Here is a 17440-nt window from a genome sequence, read left to right as displayed (position 1 = left end):
TGCTTCCTAATGTGGATGTTGAGTGGCGAGACATTGAACTGTTTAGAGGTAGCAGTAACAGAGGTACTGGTGAGCCTTATTGTCCTAGGCTCAGCTTTCATGGTACTGGGGCTGAAGGGTGGGAACAATTTAGTGGGGAGACTTAGGTATTTTTCCTGGCTTCATACCTCCAAGTGGATTCTTCAATTCTCTGATAATTACTGGAATCACCTAATATATTAATAAATTTATTTTCTCTTGAAACCACCTCAGATAGGTTCTGTTGACAGCTTAGAGCCCTGATTGATTGTCTAACTTTAAAGATTTTATTTATTGTCAAACTATTTTATTTTTCTAATTGAGATCTGAAAATTGTCAAACACTTTTACTCCGTTTTTTCACTTCCTAGAGCTCTGCATCTTTTGCCATCATTTTTTCTTACCAGGAATGCCAATTTTTGTACCTTTTGAATTGTTTCTTGTTCTTTGCTACTTGGCTTGAGCTCCACTATTGTTGTGAAACCTTTCTTGTACCATCCAAGCAGCCTGATGGATTCTTTGCTTCCTCTGAATTCCAGTAGCACTTGTTTAGACATTAAGTGCAAGGTGTTTTTTGTTTTGTTTTGTTTTTCTGTATGCATCTTAAGCTTCCACACTAAATGATAAGCTCCCTGAAAACTAGTACTATGCCTCTTTATATCCCTTGCATTATCCAACAGAATGGTTTGCACCTATTAGATTCAAGGTTCAGCACAGTCACGTCACCCTCATAATATATAGTGATGAGTGTTGCTGAGAATCGCAGTGATGCCAGGCTGAATGAGCTGAGATAGTAAACTAGTTAGATGCATAGTCTGGCCGTGAGGCCCAATTTCCATCTTCCTCAAGGAGTCTGAGACTTGCCTCTTAGTAATTTTCATTAGTAGGTGACCATATCTTCTGAATTACTATCTTCTTAATGTTTCATGAGTTTGTTTTTTTTTTTGCCTTGACAAAAGCCTTCTATTTCTCTCGTACTTCCTAGTTCCTTCCATTGTGCCCTCTGCAATTTCTTTTCACCAAGCTTACTATTTGCAGTCTCTTAAAATTTTGTGTAAATTATGAAATAATTCAAATATACAAAAAAAGTACAGAAAGTAATATAGCAAACACCTGTGTACCTAACCTCGGGGTCAAGCAGATATCAACCTTTTGCCTCATTTGATTTTCTTTTAAAGTTCTCCACTCCCCATACTTTTCTCCCTTCTTTGGAGGTACTCATTATCCTAAAGTCCTTGAGATTATTTCCCTGCTGTTTTTGTGCACATAAAACATTTACGCAAAAGATGACCTGAAACATTTTCATGCAATGTTTTTTTCTAGATATGTTCATATTGACATGTGTAGATTTAATTCATTCCTTTTAACTATTGTTTAGTTTTCCAGGTTGAATAATGCTAAGTTTTACAGGTGCCTGCCACCATGCCTGGCTAATTTTTGTATTTTTAGTAGATACAGGGTTTCACCATGTTGGGCCATGACCTCAGGTGGTCCACCCACCTCAGCCTCCCAAAGTGCAAGGATTACAGGCGTGAGCTACCGCGCCTGGCCCAGTTCCATTTTTTTCTTTATGCAAGTCTTCTTTAGATTTTTTTTTTTAGGTCTTTATGATTTTTGTTACCATCATGAATGGCAAATTTTTATAAAAATACTTTTTGTTACTGGTAGTTACAAACCAATTAGTATAACAGAAAAATTGCTAAGAAACAAGTTGCTATTTGTATCTTGATTTTGTATCTCTCAATCTTGCTGAACTCTTAGTTGTTTTTGTTTGTTTGTTTGAGGTGGGGGGTTTTACTCTGTCACCTAGGCTGGAGTGCAGTGGCATGGTCACTGCTCACCACAGCCTTGACTGCCTGGGTTCAAGCAATTCTCCCATCTCAGCTTCCCAAGTAGCTGGGACCACAGGTGCATGTCACCACACTCAGCCAATTTTAAAATTATTTGTAGAGATGAGGTCTTGCTCTGTTGCCCAGGCTGCTCTCGAACTCCTGGGATTAAGCGATCCTCTTGCTTTGGCTTCCCAAAGTGCTGGGATTATAGGCATGAGCCATTGCACCTGGCCTAAACTCTTACTTCTAATGATAGATTCTCTTGGGTATCTCATGCAGATAATCATATAATTAGGGAATAAAGATGTTTTTTGTTGCTTTCTAAGCCTATGTCTTTATATTTTTCTTCTGTTATTGACCTATGTAGGACCCCTTTACTAAAATTGCAGGTGTTCCTGGGTCTTGGCTTTATGTGTGTATTAATGTATGGAGTAGAAAGGGGTATCTGAGAACTGAAGTCTCACACTAAGGGCCAAAGGTCTCATTTCTAGTCCCTGCATATGAGTCAAAGGGTAAATATAGGTTAAGACTAACAACTCATTGAAGGGAAGAAACATTTCCAACTTGCAGCCTAATATATATGTTTTTAATATGTTACTGTTTTTTCCATGTTACTGGCACACACTTAAAGATTTCTGTTTCATGGTGGCTAAAGGATTAATTTAAAAAATATATATATATTTTTCTTTTTCGAGACGTAGTTTCATTCTGTTGCCCAGGCTGGAGTGAAGCGGGGTGATCTCGGCTCACTGCGACCTCTGTCTCCCAGTTTCAGGTGATTCTTCTGCCTCAGCCTCCTGAGTAGTTGGGGCTAGAGGTGCGCGCCACCACAGCCAGCTAATTTGTTTTTTTAAAAATTTTTAGTAGAGACGGGGTTTCACCATGTTGGACAGGGTGATCTCGAACTCCTGACCTCAGGTGATCTGCCCGCCTTGGCCTCCCAAAGTGCTAGGATTACAGGCGTGAGTCACAGCACCCAGCCTAAAAGAATTATTTTGATATACCCTTTCTGCATGAAGTTTCTGTGGGAAGGCTTTTCAGGTGATCTGATCTGATACAGTGTTAGGACTGAAAGTATAGCTTATACTATATAAATTTCCTTATTTGAAATTTCCTTTTATTTGGGAACTCTGTGCCCTGAAGCTGTCTCACTCTGGTATTTGATGTCCTACAATTAGTTTAAAACAGCAGCCTTGGGTAAGTTTCTTAAAACTTCTTTATATTTGTTTCTTCATCAATATTAGTAGTATAGTATCTCCTGTCTTACAGATTATTATAAGAAATAATAATGTAAAGCATTTAGAACAGTATTAGTTATTGGTCTCAACCTCCTTTTAGCTGTTATCTACAGCCTTTCTTGTAGATTTTACTTATTCTGGGAAGATAGTGGCATATTCCTCATAATCTCCTTGTACATTCCAGGTCCTATAATAATTCTCAATCATTTTAGCATCCTTACATAGACTCTCCTATTTATATCCTGGTCTTATTTCCCTGATCTCCTCAAATCTACTGATTTTTCTCTTCCTCAGACAAGCGGTTTTTCACTTATTTGGTAAAATCCTAATCCTGGATTAACTCGGTTATCAGATTCTTTCATTCCTATACTACCTGAATGCTGCAGTAGAAAGTTACCTCAAAGGACATTTAAAAAACTTATAAATTCATGATTGTCGATCACAGACCCTAATACTGCGTGGAAATCCATTGCATTATCCTTGTCAGCTGGTTTCCTTATCTTTACCATGACTGTTTCAATCATCTGTTCTCCTCAGACCTCCAACATGCCCTTTTTCTTTCTACAGAAAACTTTTCCTATTACTTTCCAGTGAAAATCGGAGTATTCGATGCAACCCTTAGTTGCCCACTATCTTTTCTATATTTTTTTCCTTCTTAATGTTAAAATAGAGGTAGTCTTGCTTTCTATCTAAGGCTCTCTCCCTTTCTCTGCAGTACCTTATGCTGTTGATGATTTCCTTTTTTTTTTTTTTTTGGTATATTTAACTTTGCTTTACACTTGATTCTTCTCGTCAGTATTTAAACACGCTTAATTCCTACTATTAAAAAAATAAAAACAATAAGCATTCATGGGTACCAGATTACTGACCTTTCTGTTCTCTTTCCTATCCAAATGCTAGAAATTGTTGTTTCCATTTCTCACCTTTGACTCACCTGTTCAGTTTATTCATTCCACTGTAATAGTATTTGCTTATTGATACCAACGACCTCTCTGTTAGTAAATTAAGTGGATATTTTTAGACTTACTCTTATTTGATCTCTCACTTAGTGTGCTAGGGCTTCCATAAAATACCACAGACTGGGTGGCTTAAACAACAGAAATTAATTTTCTCACAATGTGGAGGCTGGACGTCAAAGATCAAGGTGTTGGCAAGTTTGGTTTCTTCTGAGGCCTCTCCCCTTGGCTTGCAGAGAGTGCCTTCTTGCTGTGTCCTCACTTGGTTTTTCCTCTGTATGCATGCGTTTCTGGTGTGTCCAGATTGGATTAGGGCCTGGAGGATGAATTTACTCACCTCTCTAAAGGCGCTATATCCAAATACAGTCGTGTTCTGAGGTACTGGGGATTAGGGCTTCAACATGTGAATTTCAGGAGAGACAGTCTGGCACATAATCTCCTAGCAGGTTTAAGCAGTTTTGAAAAACTATCCTTGGCTGGACACATTGGCTCACACCTGTAATCCCAACACTTTGGGAGGCCGAGGCGGGTGGGTCAGCTGAGGTCAGGAGTTTGAGACCAGCCTGGCCAACATGGTGAAACGCTGTCTCTGCTAAAACAACAAAAATTAGCCAGGTTTGGTGGCACATGCCTGTAATTGCAGCTACTTGGGAGGCTGAGGCATGAGAATCGCTTGAACTCGGGAGGCAGAGGTTACAGTGAGCCAAGATCGTGACACTGCACTCCAGCCCGGGCAACAAAGTGAGAATCTGTCCCTGGGAAAAAAAAAAACAAAAAAACAAAAAAAACACTATACTTAAACTTTTGATTTTCATTTTGCCTCTCTGATCTATTGCTCTTCAGTCTTTTTTTTTTTTTACAGGCTTCTCTTCTGCTTGGTCATTAAAAGTAGAAATTTCTTGAGTCTTGGTCCTTTGGTATTTTCTGTTTTCTCTTCCTTCTGTTATTTCTCCCCAGGCAGTCTTACCACTTTGATTTCCACTTATGAAGGAACTGCATACCTGTTGTTCCAGCACTTATTTGCCTAAGTTTCAGACCTATTTGATAATGCCATTTAGCTTATCCCGGAGGTACCTTAAAGAAACGAGTTCAAATCTAAACTCATAATAATCCGCATCCATGTGATTTGACCCTAATCTGCCTCCTTAGCCTTAACTATTCTTTGTTACTCTTTGCCATAGCTACCCTATAGCAAAGCATGGCCTCTTGGTCCAGGCGTAATATACCTTTTCCTCCAGAATCTTTGCTTTTGTTTCCTATGTTAATATGGTTCTCATTTTTCATTTATAACATTACCCAGTTTTCAACACATAAAAAGATACAAACATTAGTCATTAGGGAAATGCAAACTTAAACCATAAAATAATCACTAAAACCATCTAGAAGGGGTAAAATTAAAAAGACTGTCAACGACAAGTATTCTGGGAAGCCATCCAGAGCACTCATAAATTTCTGGTGTGAGTATAAAATGGGAGAGCCACTTTGGAATACCGTTGGCAATTTCTTATAAATTTAAGCATATACCTTTGGATCCAGCAATTCTACTTCTAGGTGTTTTCAGAAAAGAAATGAAAATATGTCCACAAAAAAGTTTTAAAAATTATATTTATAGTCTGTTTATTCGTTATATCTAACAACTAGAAGCAGCCCAAATATCAATAGGATTAATGACTAAACGTTTTTTGGTATATTTGTACAATGTAATGCCACTCAGTAATAAAAGAACTACAAAATGGCAAATGTACACAGTGTGGCATGGATGAATTTCACATACTTAGCAAAGGAAGCTGGACATGATACTATATTATTCCATTTATATTAAGTTCTAGAAGAGGCAAAGCTAATCTGTAGTGAAAAAATAAAAACAGAACAAAGGTTGCCTTTTGCTTGTGGAAAATGCTGATACTCAACTGGGAAGGTGCATAAGGGGCCTTCCTGAAGTGATGAAAATGTTCCATATCTCATAGAGGTATGTGTTACATGGGCTTATCTATTAAAGTTGTACAGGTAAGAAGTATGTATTTCAATGGCATACTTGTGTCTTAGATAAAATATACAAGTTTTATCTAAAAATTATAGAAATAATTGAGTTGGGTGATAGGGAGTGGGAGGTGTAGATGAAAGAAGAATTGCAGAACGTTGGTGGTTGCTGAAGTTAAGTAACGGAAGTGGGGAAGTTTAGTATACTATTTTGTTTTTTGTGTGTTCAAAATTTTCCACATAAAGAGATATTTTTAAATTAAAGTGATGAAGACACTTAAACAGCACCTGTGGTCTCACTACCAGCTTAATAAAGAATGCTTACTAATGGTAATTTTCCTCTCTTGTGAATCGTACCCTGATTCTGTACTCCTTTCTCCCCACCAGCCACTATCCTAAATTCCTCTTGACTTCTTAAGACATCTTCCAAATATCATTCTAAACATCACTTCCTTGGAGGAAAGCCTTTTCTGATTCAGAACACTCACTAGTTTTAAGTGCCCCTGTTAAGTCCTTTCATAGCTTTTATCATAATTATGATATATTTGTTTAACTATTATCAACCTCTACACTAGACTAAGCCTAAGTTTTTGGAGGGCAAGATATATCTATTCTTGCTGTTTTAGTGTCTAGAATAGTAATACATTTATTGAATGATTATGTTGGTGTAGTTTTTAAAAAAAATTAAAAGATACCCAAATTGAAGAACTATTCTATCACTGCTTACATTGTAAGTTCAATGTGTTACAAAATTTGTGAATGTGAGAGAATGACTGAGAAATGATAATGGTTTCTTTCTGATTTTATTGGCATCTAATAAAAACAAGGGGCAGTAATACTGTATTGTTAGATCTGGAACTATGTCCAGAAAGTCCTGTCAGTTGGTTCTCAAATGCCCTTGAGCTTTATTATGCTTCTTACTTATTATGTAAGTATTAAGTCATGTGAGTGAAAGACCCCTTTCCTCTTTGCAAAGAATATTCAAAATCACCTCTTTTTTCTCTTTTCTCTAATGTGCTTCTTCCTTTGACTATTAGTTTTGGTATTTATCAAGGACAGTGATCTTTAAGAGCTTGTTGTTTTGTTATTTTTTGTACTGCTTGCTGTATGTTTTAAATTTTGATGTATCTTACTGCCAAATGAAGGTGTGAGCTCATAAGTAATAAAGATAGAAAAAATATGCTTTGCTTATAATTGTACCATTAAACATGTCCTTAATATAGATACACATTATTGGTATTGTAGGTGCAGGATTATGTTTTGATTTTTGCCAGTTCATATTTCCATGGAGTATTTAGACAACTTTAACAATATAGATTTCTGTAATGAATGTTTTTGTAACTTATGCTGCTGCTTGAGAAACAAAGTCAGACTGCCAGGGTTTGAGTCCTGTGCCCAGTATTTCCTAGCTCTGTGACATTGAGTTATCTGCTTTTTGCCTGTTTCTTCCTCATTAAAACAGAGATACGAAGTGTACCTTATGGTGTTGTTGGGAGGACTATATGAGGTAGTATATGTAATGCCTGGTACTTATTAAATGTTAGCTCTTTTTTACTTTTTTGGGTTCTAGGGAGTCCAATAAGTAACAAATTTTTCCTCTAAGGTTTTTTTTTCCTTTATTGGTGGCAAAATATACATAGTATAAAATGTACATTTCAACCATTTTAAAATATACAATTCAGTGACATCAAGTACATTCACAATATTTTGCAACAATCCATCTCTGTCCATTTCTAGAAGTTTTTCATCATCTCAAATAAAAACTTGATACCCATTAAACAATAACTCCCATCTTTCCTCCCTTAATTCCCTGGTAACGTCTGTTACACTCTCTGTCTTTATGACTATCACTATTCTAGGTACCTCATAAATAGAATCATACAATATTTGTCTTATTGTCACTCTCTTATTTCATTTGGCATAATATTTTCAAAGTTAATTCATGTTGTAGCTATTGGCTTCTAGTTCTGTTTCTTGTGGTTGAAGAAAGTACTTCCCTAATAGAAATGAAAATATGTTTGCAAAGCTTTTTAAAAGAATGCTTATGGATTTAGTCATAATAGGTAACAACTGAAAACACTGGTATGACTGGGTCAAGTTGGACTAACTCAGTGTAGCCCAGGGTCGTATAAGAACATGGAGTTTTCAAGGTAGGCATCGGGGGTGGTGTTGAGGGGAGGGTAGTAAGCATAAAATATGGTACTCAGAAGAAGATAAGGGTGCCAGGTTTCAGTTCCAGGGCTGTTTACAGTAAGGATTACAGTGGGCTAAAGTTTAAGATTAATTTTATAAATTCTAAACACATCCTGTTGACTTCAACTGCAACTCTTAAAATTTATCAATAACATGACTTTATTATTCCTGGAAACTGGTATTTTTCCCAATACTTTGAAGAGGTTTAAAATAGTTGACTAATATTAGAAGCAATATTTCATGTATTGATTTTTCTCTTTAAGTGGCAATTAGTTTAGAAAATGCTAAACTTAAGTTACCAGTATAGAGTTGGTACATAGTTATACTGAGTATGAATGTCTTCGTAGGCTTGGAAGCCTACCATTTGTGTCCTCTTGAGGTACCTGAATTACCAAAAGCTATGTATTCTGAAGTTATTGAAAATAAGAGCTTTTGGGAATTCAGGTAGTTCAGGAGTGACTTTTCTAAAAAACAGACCTGAGCACCATATACTACTACTTATAGCCTTTTATTTACTGCCAATTGCCTGGAATAAAGTTCAAATTCCAGATCAACACAAACATGGCCGTTCATGAACTGAGAGACATTTCCTAATAATTCCTTACATACATGATACCCTTGAGCCTTACAAAATTAAGAATTTCTGAATTCACCTTGGTGTTTGATTCATCTGTGTTTCTATACGTGCTATTTACTTACCTAAAATAGACTACTCTCTATTTAGCCTCAAAAGTCTCATGGAAGGTTTTAAAAAAATCCTGTCTAAGCTCAGTTAATTATATTCTTTTTACTGTTCTATTTAGTAGTTAATATTATAAACTACCTTATAGTAATTTGTACAGATACCTGGCTTACTCCCTAAATTGAGTTGCGTAAAGGCAGGAATTGAGTATTAATCTTTGCCGTATTTTCTTTGCCTTGCTTACTGTAGTTGGTTGATTAGTGCTAATTGAATAAATGAACATTTATGCTTTTCTTTTTGAGAATATTATATGGGTGCTTTCTTTAGTTGTTTAATGGAAGATAGCACAGACTTCTATACAATTGGTTTTTATGGGAAGGCACAAGAGAATAATTAAAATATAATTTCATCTAGAAATAATTTTCTGCAGTTGGAGCGAATATTTTTTAAGTTATTAACTTACCTAGAGTGGAAGGTTGAATTTTTGAATGATAGTGTTTTAGTTATTAAAGTGGCCTGTAAGAGAACTTTTAAGTTCATGTGGCAAAACAGGGAAAAATTGCAAAGTTAAGAGTCTGATGTTTCATAGACTAACAAAAGGTTGCTTTATTAGCAGCATTAATGAACGAATCGCTTTATTGGCCTAGGCATACTGGTAGCATTGTTGTTCCAAAGAGCTGAGAGTTCTTATTTCAATTCATGATTATGTTAGACAAGTGAAGTGAAAGCCGTTGACCTTCTCTTAAGGAGAAAATAGAAAGTTTTTACAAATAGATTATAGATTAAAGCCTTTTAAGGAACATGGTGAAGAACTAAATTACTGCTAAATCACTTGAAAAATTTACATTTTTTTTTGTGCACCAGTCTTATAACAGGAGATTTTTTATAGACCTGTTAATTGATATTTAAAATAATAACTTTAATAGGATGATTTTGTAGAGTTAGGTCAAAGTGATTGACAAAAAGCAAATTATTAAAATAGGCAAACTTTCAATTCTCCAAAGGATGTTCAATTTTAAAAGCAATATGAGATACAGGAAATATTAAACTGGAGAAGATGTAATGCCACTTGGATGGCATACTTTTCAAATTATTTTTTATTTATTTACATGAAATGCATTTTGCTTGTTAGAATCATTTTGGAAGTGCCAATTTGCTTCTGTTGATTTACATCAAAGATTGAAATAGGAGTCACTGGTGACTTTCTAAATCAAAGTTCTTCAAAATGGTTGTTTTAAATAGCAAGAATTACAGAACTAAATGTTATATAGCTAGCTGTTAAAACTAAAAATTATGTAACAGCAGTCTATTTTAAATTTAACAATTTTAAATGATACTTAAAAATATAAAAAAATACAAGGAAGAATATAAGATGCTTATGTATCTGTACTGCCAAAATTTGCTATCATTGTTTCAGAACTTTTAAAAATAAATTAAAAATATAATTGGAGATTACTAATCTCATTCTTTTTTCTCTCTTGTTAGAGGTAATTACTTTTCTAAAGGTATCCTGTAAGTTTTCAATACTTTTTAACACCTATTTGTGTAAAAAGATAAACAGTACTGATTTAGTTTTAAAATGTAAAAAATAATATATTGTTGGCATAACTTTTTAACTTGCTTTTTTCACTCAGTGTTTATTTATATCAAGATTTATTCATGTTGATATTTGTATGTACTTAAAGTTTGTTTATTTTTTCCTCTGTGTTATTAGTTTGTTCCATTATTTATGATGTTGAGTTTCATTACTTGGTTAAGGTGGTGTGACCTGATTTCTCTATTGTAAAAGTATCCTTTTCCCATTGATAATTAATCATTAATCTGTGGGGTAATGCCTTGAGACTGAGTAAACATTGTTTCTCAACAGCCTTTCTCCCAGTGTTTTTAATATCCATTATTGATTTATACCTGAATTGTTGGTTACATTGATGCTTGCAAAATGATTTTCTACACCTATTATTCTTTCCACATTTATTAGCTGGCATTCCTCTTTCTGTAAGGGAGTTTCTGTCCTTTCACTGTGGGCTCATGGTTTCTTCATTAATTCAGTGAACTAAAAATCCATTATTGTTATGTAGTCATGCACTGCATATACGACATTGATCCCATGAGATTATAATGGAGCTGAAAAATTTCTGTCGCATAGTGACGTTGTAGCTGTCATAACATCCTAGGACCAACGTCACAACCAACACATTACATGTTTGTAGTGGTGTTAGTGTAAGTCAAATCTGTGCTGCCAGTTGGATAAAAGTATAGCAGATATAATTACGTACAGTACATACTTGATAGTAATAATAAACAGCTATGTTACCGGTTTATGTATTTACTATGCTATACTTTTTGTTGTTATTTTGAATGTACTTCTTTGTTGTTATTTTGAATGTATTAAAAAAAAAGTTAACTGCAAAACAGCCTCAGGCAGTTCCTTCAGGAGGTACTCCAGAGACATCGTTATTTTAGGAGATGACAGCTCCGTGCATGTTACTGTCCCTGAAGACCTTCCAGTGAGACAGTATGTGGAGGTGGAAGACAGTGATACTGATGATCCTGACCCTGTGTAGGGCTAGTCTAATGTGTGTGTTTGTGTCTTAGGTTTTAGCAAAACAGTTTTAACAGTAAAACAGGAATTTTTTTAAAATAGAAAAGACTTGTAAAATAAAGATAAAAGGAAAGAAAATATTTTTGTGCAGCTGTACAATGTGTTAGTTTTATGCTAAATGTTATTACAAAAGTCAGAAAAGTTTAAAAACCAAAAAGTTTATGTAAGCTAAGGTTTATTATTGAAGAAAGAAAACATTTAAAAATAGATGTAGTGTGTCTCGAGTGTATATTTACAAAGCCTACAGCCGTGTACAGTAACACCCTAGGCCTTCACATTCACTCATTACTCAATCATTAACTCACCCAGAGCAGCTTCCAGTCCTGTAAGCTCCATTCATAGTAAGTGCCCTATATAGGCATATGATTTTAAAAAATCTTTTATACTGTATTTTTACTGTACCCTTTCTGTGTCTAGATATTTTCAGACACACCATGTTATAGTTACCTGGCAGTACTCAGTACAGTAACATGATGTACAGGTTTGTAGCCTAGGAGCAATGGGCTATACCATGTAGGCTTGTGTAAATACACTCTGTGATGTTACCACAGTGAGGGAATAGCCTAACGAACACATTTCTCAGAAGATATCTCTGTGGTTACGTGACGCATAACTGTGTATCCTTCGGTGACTCAAACTGTTACAATTTAGCCAGCAAGAACTCAGTCTGGTTTGTATGTTTCTTTGACATGCCCCCTCATTTTTACAGCACCAATTTGCTTTGTGGCACAACAAAACATTCTCTCCTTACCTTATGGTATTCTTACCCCAGACCTGGACTTGGCTGTTTTACCAAAAGTTCTTGTTTCTCTTAGTGGGGAATGGTATTTGGAAGCCAACATCATTGATGCGTTACTGGGTGTCATTGCTTCTATTGGTTCTTTTCATTAGACAGAGCAAGAAAATATACTTTTAAAAACTAGTGATATTTGAGTTCCTAGTGAGACTAAGGTTCTTTCCTTTCCTTGTTTCATATTCCTCTTCTTCCATAATGAAGATCCAGTTTACCAATAACATCAATATATGTTTATTCATTTGTTCTGTCTTAAAATATACATAACATTGGAATTACTATAGCAATACCACTCCTAATAATAATCTCAATAACGTTTAAGATTTCTATGCAGTTTTTTATTTATAGCAGATAGCCCAGTGAAGGTTTATAGAGTGCTATGCTTATAGTTATTTTAATTATATTTTTCACATAGGCAATTTGAAACTTTTTCTAATAGGAAGGTTAAGCCTATTTACTTATCTTGGTGTAACTAGTATGTTTTATCTAATTGATATGTTGTATTTGCTGTTGTTTTACATTATATATGTTTTTGTTTTACTCTTTAAAAAGTATTTTTACTAGTACAAAAATCTTCCTTTCTCTAGATCTTTAGAATGTTGGTCTTAGCTCTTACAGTTTCCCAGTCTTTTTGGTATTTTTGTTGTCATTACTATGTTTAATTTTGTTAGCTAGAATTCATGTTTTCTTTTCTTCATCCATTTAGTTGGGCTGTATACTCTCCTTTTTTTGGAGACGGAGTCTCTCTCTGTCATCCATGCTGGAGTGCAGTGGTGCAATCTCAGCTCAAAGAGAAAAAGCTTCTCTTTTTCCCCTCAAGTAGATACTGTGCATTTGAACTGCAAAAAGGGTCATATTCTTGCTTTATCTCTCTTTTAAAGGCAAAGACTGATGGTTACTTTTTCTTTAATAAGAATCTTGATTTTTTCATTTTGTGTATTTGATATTTATCATTTTAAGAAAAAAAATCCTCTATACATAGTTAAAAATTTATGTAGAATGGATGTTGGAACCCAATCATAAAGCTATAAAACCATAAAATAAGTAGGAATAAATTTTAAAAAATGAATAGGATTTGTATGAAGAAAATAACAACAGTTCATTCTAGGATCAAATAAATGAAGAGAGAACTATTTTTCAGAATGAAAAACCAAATAGTGTCCAATGTAGACTATTCAAAGTTCTAACCCATAAAATTAATAGCAATTCTAGTCAAAATAGCTGCTTTTTCTTTTGAGGAGTTCGAGAAGTTTGACAACCCGATTTTCAAATATATGTAGTATAGTATGTGAATGAGAATTATCCAGTGTAAAATTTAAAAATAAAAATAAGACCGGTATTGTTATACTATACCGTATTGCTTGCTATACTGTAGTGCTGTAGTAATTAAAACACCATGCTACTGATACAGGAGTAGGGTCCAGATAAATAAAAACTGAGAAGGAAATTGTATACAGATGCAAGTATCTGTTTGTTTGTTTGTTTGTTTGTTTGTTTTTGAGACAGGGTCTCACTTTGTTGCCTAGGCTGGAGTGCAGTGGCATGATCATGACTCATTGCAGCCTTGACCTCCCAGGCTCAAGCAATCTTCCCACCTTAGCCTCACGAGTAGCTGGGACTATATCTGTGTGCCACTGTGTCCAACTAATTTTTGTACTTTTTGTAGAGACAGGGTTTTGTCATCTTCCCTAGGCTGGTCTTGAACTCCTGGGCTCAACTGATCCTCCCACCTCAGCCTCCTGAAGAGCTGGGATTACAGGTGGTAACCACTGTGCCCAGCCTCAAAAAGCTTTTTTTTTTTCCCCTATAAAGAGCCATATATCTAAAGAGGGAAACAGATTTGACTCTATTACAATGGAATTCTGTGAGAGAAGACATTTTAACAAGATCAGACTAGTAGAAAATATTTGTAACATGTAACAAAGTTTTAACAGACATAATAAAGACCTTCTAAAAATTAATAAAATTGAAAAAATGGGTTATGAATAAGTACAAATAATTCAAAGAATGTACACAAATAGTTTTTATAGAAATATGCATAAAGGTGTATGTACAAGTATGTTAATTTTGGCATTATTTGTAATACCAAATAATGATATCTCAACTAAATAGTTGGAATAATCTGAATGTTCACCAGTAGGGAAATGGTACATCCATATTTTAGAATATTATCAAGCTGATTAAAAAGAATAAGATCTTTGTGACCACGTATGGCAAAATATCCCAGATTATTCATGAAACTATAGAATGATCTGTGTAGTACAATCTCATTTACTTAACTCAGTAGGTCTATTGTTTGTGGTAAACTTAAAATTATTTTATTTATCTTATAGGATAGGGTTAACTTAAAAGTCAACCTATTATAGTATTAGGAACTAAAATATATCACTGTAAGAGAATAAAGACACAAATATAGAATAAAAGGAACTAAGAAAAATATTTTACCTCAGATTAATTGGAAATATTGGTATGAATCCATGAGTAAATAAATATCTCTCCCCCCACCCTGTTCTGTCTACCAGAAAATCTAAGAAGCATGGACAGTCTCAGTAGCAATGGTTACATGCATGTTGGATGCCAAATATGGCTCCCCATTGAAAGGATTCAAGATGTCTCAGAAAAACAGATGATCCCAGTTCTTAGGAAAACACACAGCAAGCCAGAAAACAAGGAAGTGGTAAAAAACTGAGGAATTATGTAAAAAAGAACCAACTCAAAGGAGTTCTAGTGGCCACCTCCGAAATAATGATTGCAGTCACAGGCATATCTTGGAGATATTGTGGATTCGGTTCCAGACTATCACAATAAAACAAATATTACAATAAACTGAGGAGTCACACACATTTTTGTTTTGCTAGTGCATATAAGTTACGTTTATACAAATATTGTAGTCTGTTAAGTGTGTAATAACATGTTGAAAAAATGTACATGCCTTAGTTGAGAAATACTTCATTGCTAAAAAATGCTAATAATGATCAACTGAGCTTTTAGTGAGTTGTTTTAACCTTTTTCCTGCTGGAGGGTCTTGACTTGATGTTGATGACTGCTCGCCAGTCAGGGTGATAGTTGCTGAAGGTTAGGGTGGCTGTGGCAATTTTTAAAACTAAGACTGCAGTGAAATTTGTGACATCAATTGATTCTTTGATGAAAGATTTCTCTGTAGAATGTGATGCTGTTAAATAGTGTTTTATTTACAGTAGAAATTCTTCAAAATTGGAGGCAGTCTTCTCAAACCCTGCTGCTGCTTTGTCAACTAAGTATGTAATATTGTAAATCCTTTATTATTTCAATAATGTTCACAGCATCTTCACCAAAAGTGGATTCCATCTAAAGAAATCACTTTCTTTGCTCTTTTTTATAAGAAGCAACACCTAAGCCATTCAAATTTTATCTTGAGATTTCAGCAACTCAGTCATGTTGTCAGGCTCTGCTTCTAGTTTTCTTGCTATTTCTGTCATATCTGCAGTGATTTCTTCTGCTGAAGTCTTGAGCTCCTCAAAGTCATCCATGAGGGTTGGAATCAACTTCTTCCAGACTTCTGTTAATGCTGATGTTTTGATCTCCACTCATGAATAATGAATGTTCTTGAAGGTGTCCAGATTGATGAATCCTTCCCGGAAGGCTTTCAATTTACTTTGCCCACATCTATCAGAGGAATCCCTATCTATTGACAGGGATATGAAATATCTTAAATATTAAGACTTGAAAGTCAAAGGGACTCCTCAATCCATGGCCTGCTGAATGGATGTTGTGTTAGCAGGCATGAAAACAACATGAGTCTTCTGGTATATCTTCATCAGAGCTCTTGGGTGACCAGGTGCATCATCAATGAGCAATGAGTAGTATTTTGAAAGGAATCGTTTATTCTGAGCAACAGTCTCAACAGTGGACTTAAAATATTCAGCAAACCATGGTGTAAAATAGATGCGCTTTCATCAAGGCTCTGTTCTGCACAAGCCAGAGTAGATTTAGCTTATTTCTTAAGGACCTTACAATTTTTGGAATGACAAGTGATCATTGTTCCCCTTGGAAGTCACCAGTAGCATTGACTCCTAACATGTTGAGTCAGCCTATCCTTTGAAGTTTGGAAGCCATACGTTGACTTATCCTTTCTAGCTAGGAAAGTACTACATGGCTTCTTCTTCCAATAGAGAGTTATTTCATCTACATTGAAAATCTGTTGTTTAGTGTTGCCACCTTCATCAGTGATCTTAGTTAGATCTTCTAGATAACTTGCTGTAACTTCTCCATCAGCACTTGCTGCTTCATATTGCACTTTTATGGAGACAGCTTCTCTCCTTAAACCTCATGAAATAACCTCTCCTAGCTTCAAACTTTTCTTCTGTAGCTTCCTCACCTCTCTCAGCCTTCATAGAATTGAAGAGAGGACTTTGCAGTGAATTAGGCTTTGGCTCAAGGGAATATTGTGGCTGGTTTGATCTTCTATCCAGAACACCAAACCTTTCTGCATATCAGCAGTAGGGTTCTTTCTTGTTCTTATTATTCATGTGTTCACTGGAGTAGCACATTTAATTTCTTTCAAGAACTTTTCTTTTCCTTTTTTAACTTGGTTAACTGGTGCAAGGATCATAGCTTTCGGCCTATCTTGGCCTTCATCATTCCTTCCTCACTAAGCTTAATTATTTCCAACTTTTGATTTAAAGTGAGTAATGTGTGACTCTTCACTCCAACACTTAGAGGCCACTGTAGGGTTATTAATTGGACAAATTTTAGTGTTGGTTTGTCTTAGGGAATAGGGAGGTCTGAGGAGAAGGAGAGAGAGAGAGGGATTGGCTGGTGGTTGGAGCAGTCAGAACACACGCAACATTTATCAATTAAGCTTGCCATCTTCTATCTTTGTGATTTGTGGTGGCCCAAAGCAGTTACAATAGTAACATCAAAAATCACAGATCACCATAACAGATACAGTAATAATGATAAAGTTTGAAATATTTTGAGATTTACTAAAATGTGATACTGAGACACAAAGTGAGCACATGCTATTTGAAAAATTGCACCATATAGACTTGCCCAATGCAGGGTTGTACAAACCATTATTTGTAATGTAAAATCTACAATATCTTTGAAGTCCAGTAAAATGAAATGCAGTACAATGAAGTATACCTATAATTATAAAACCTTCTATT

General features: G+C 35.1%; 1 protein-coding gene and 1 non-coding gene across 8 annotated transcripts in view; both read left to right on the top strand.

The window, feature by feature from the left end:
* FBXW7 (F-box and WD repeat domain containing 7) overlaps positions 1–17440 on the top strand; it is a 210790-nt gene that overhangs the window by 37008 nt on the left and 156342 nt on the right. The window lies entirely within an intron of this gene.
* MIR3140 (microRNA mir-3140) lies at positions 8571–8683 on the top strand. The gene has a single exon (NR_128310.1). It is a non-coding gene; the product is annotated as a microRNA mir-3140 (primary transcript).

The sequence above is a fragment of the Macaca mulatta genome, chromosome 5 (assembly GCF_049350105.2).
Source record: "Macaca mulatta isolate MMU2019108-1 chromosome 5, T2T-MMU8v2.0, whole genome shotgun sequence".
Lineage (NCBI taxonomy): Eukaryota > Metazoa > Chordata > Mammalia > Primates > Cercopithecidae > Macaca > Macaca mulatta.
This window is presented reverse-complemented; position numbering and strand designations above follow the sequence as displayed.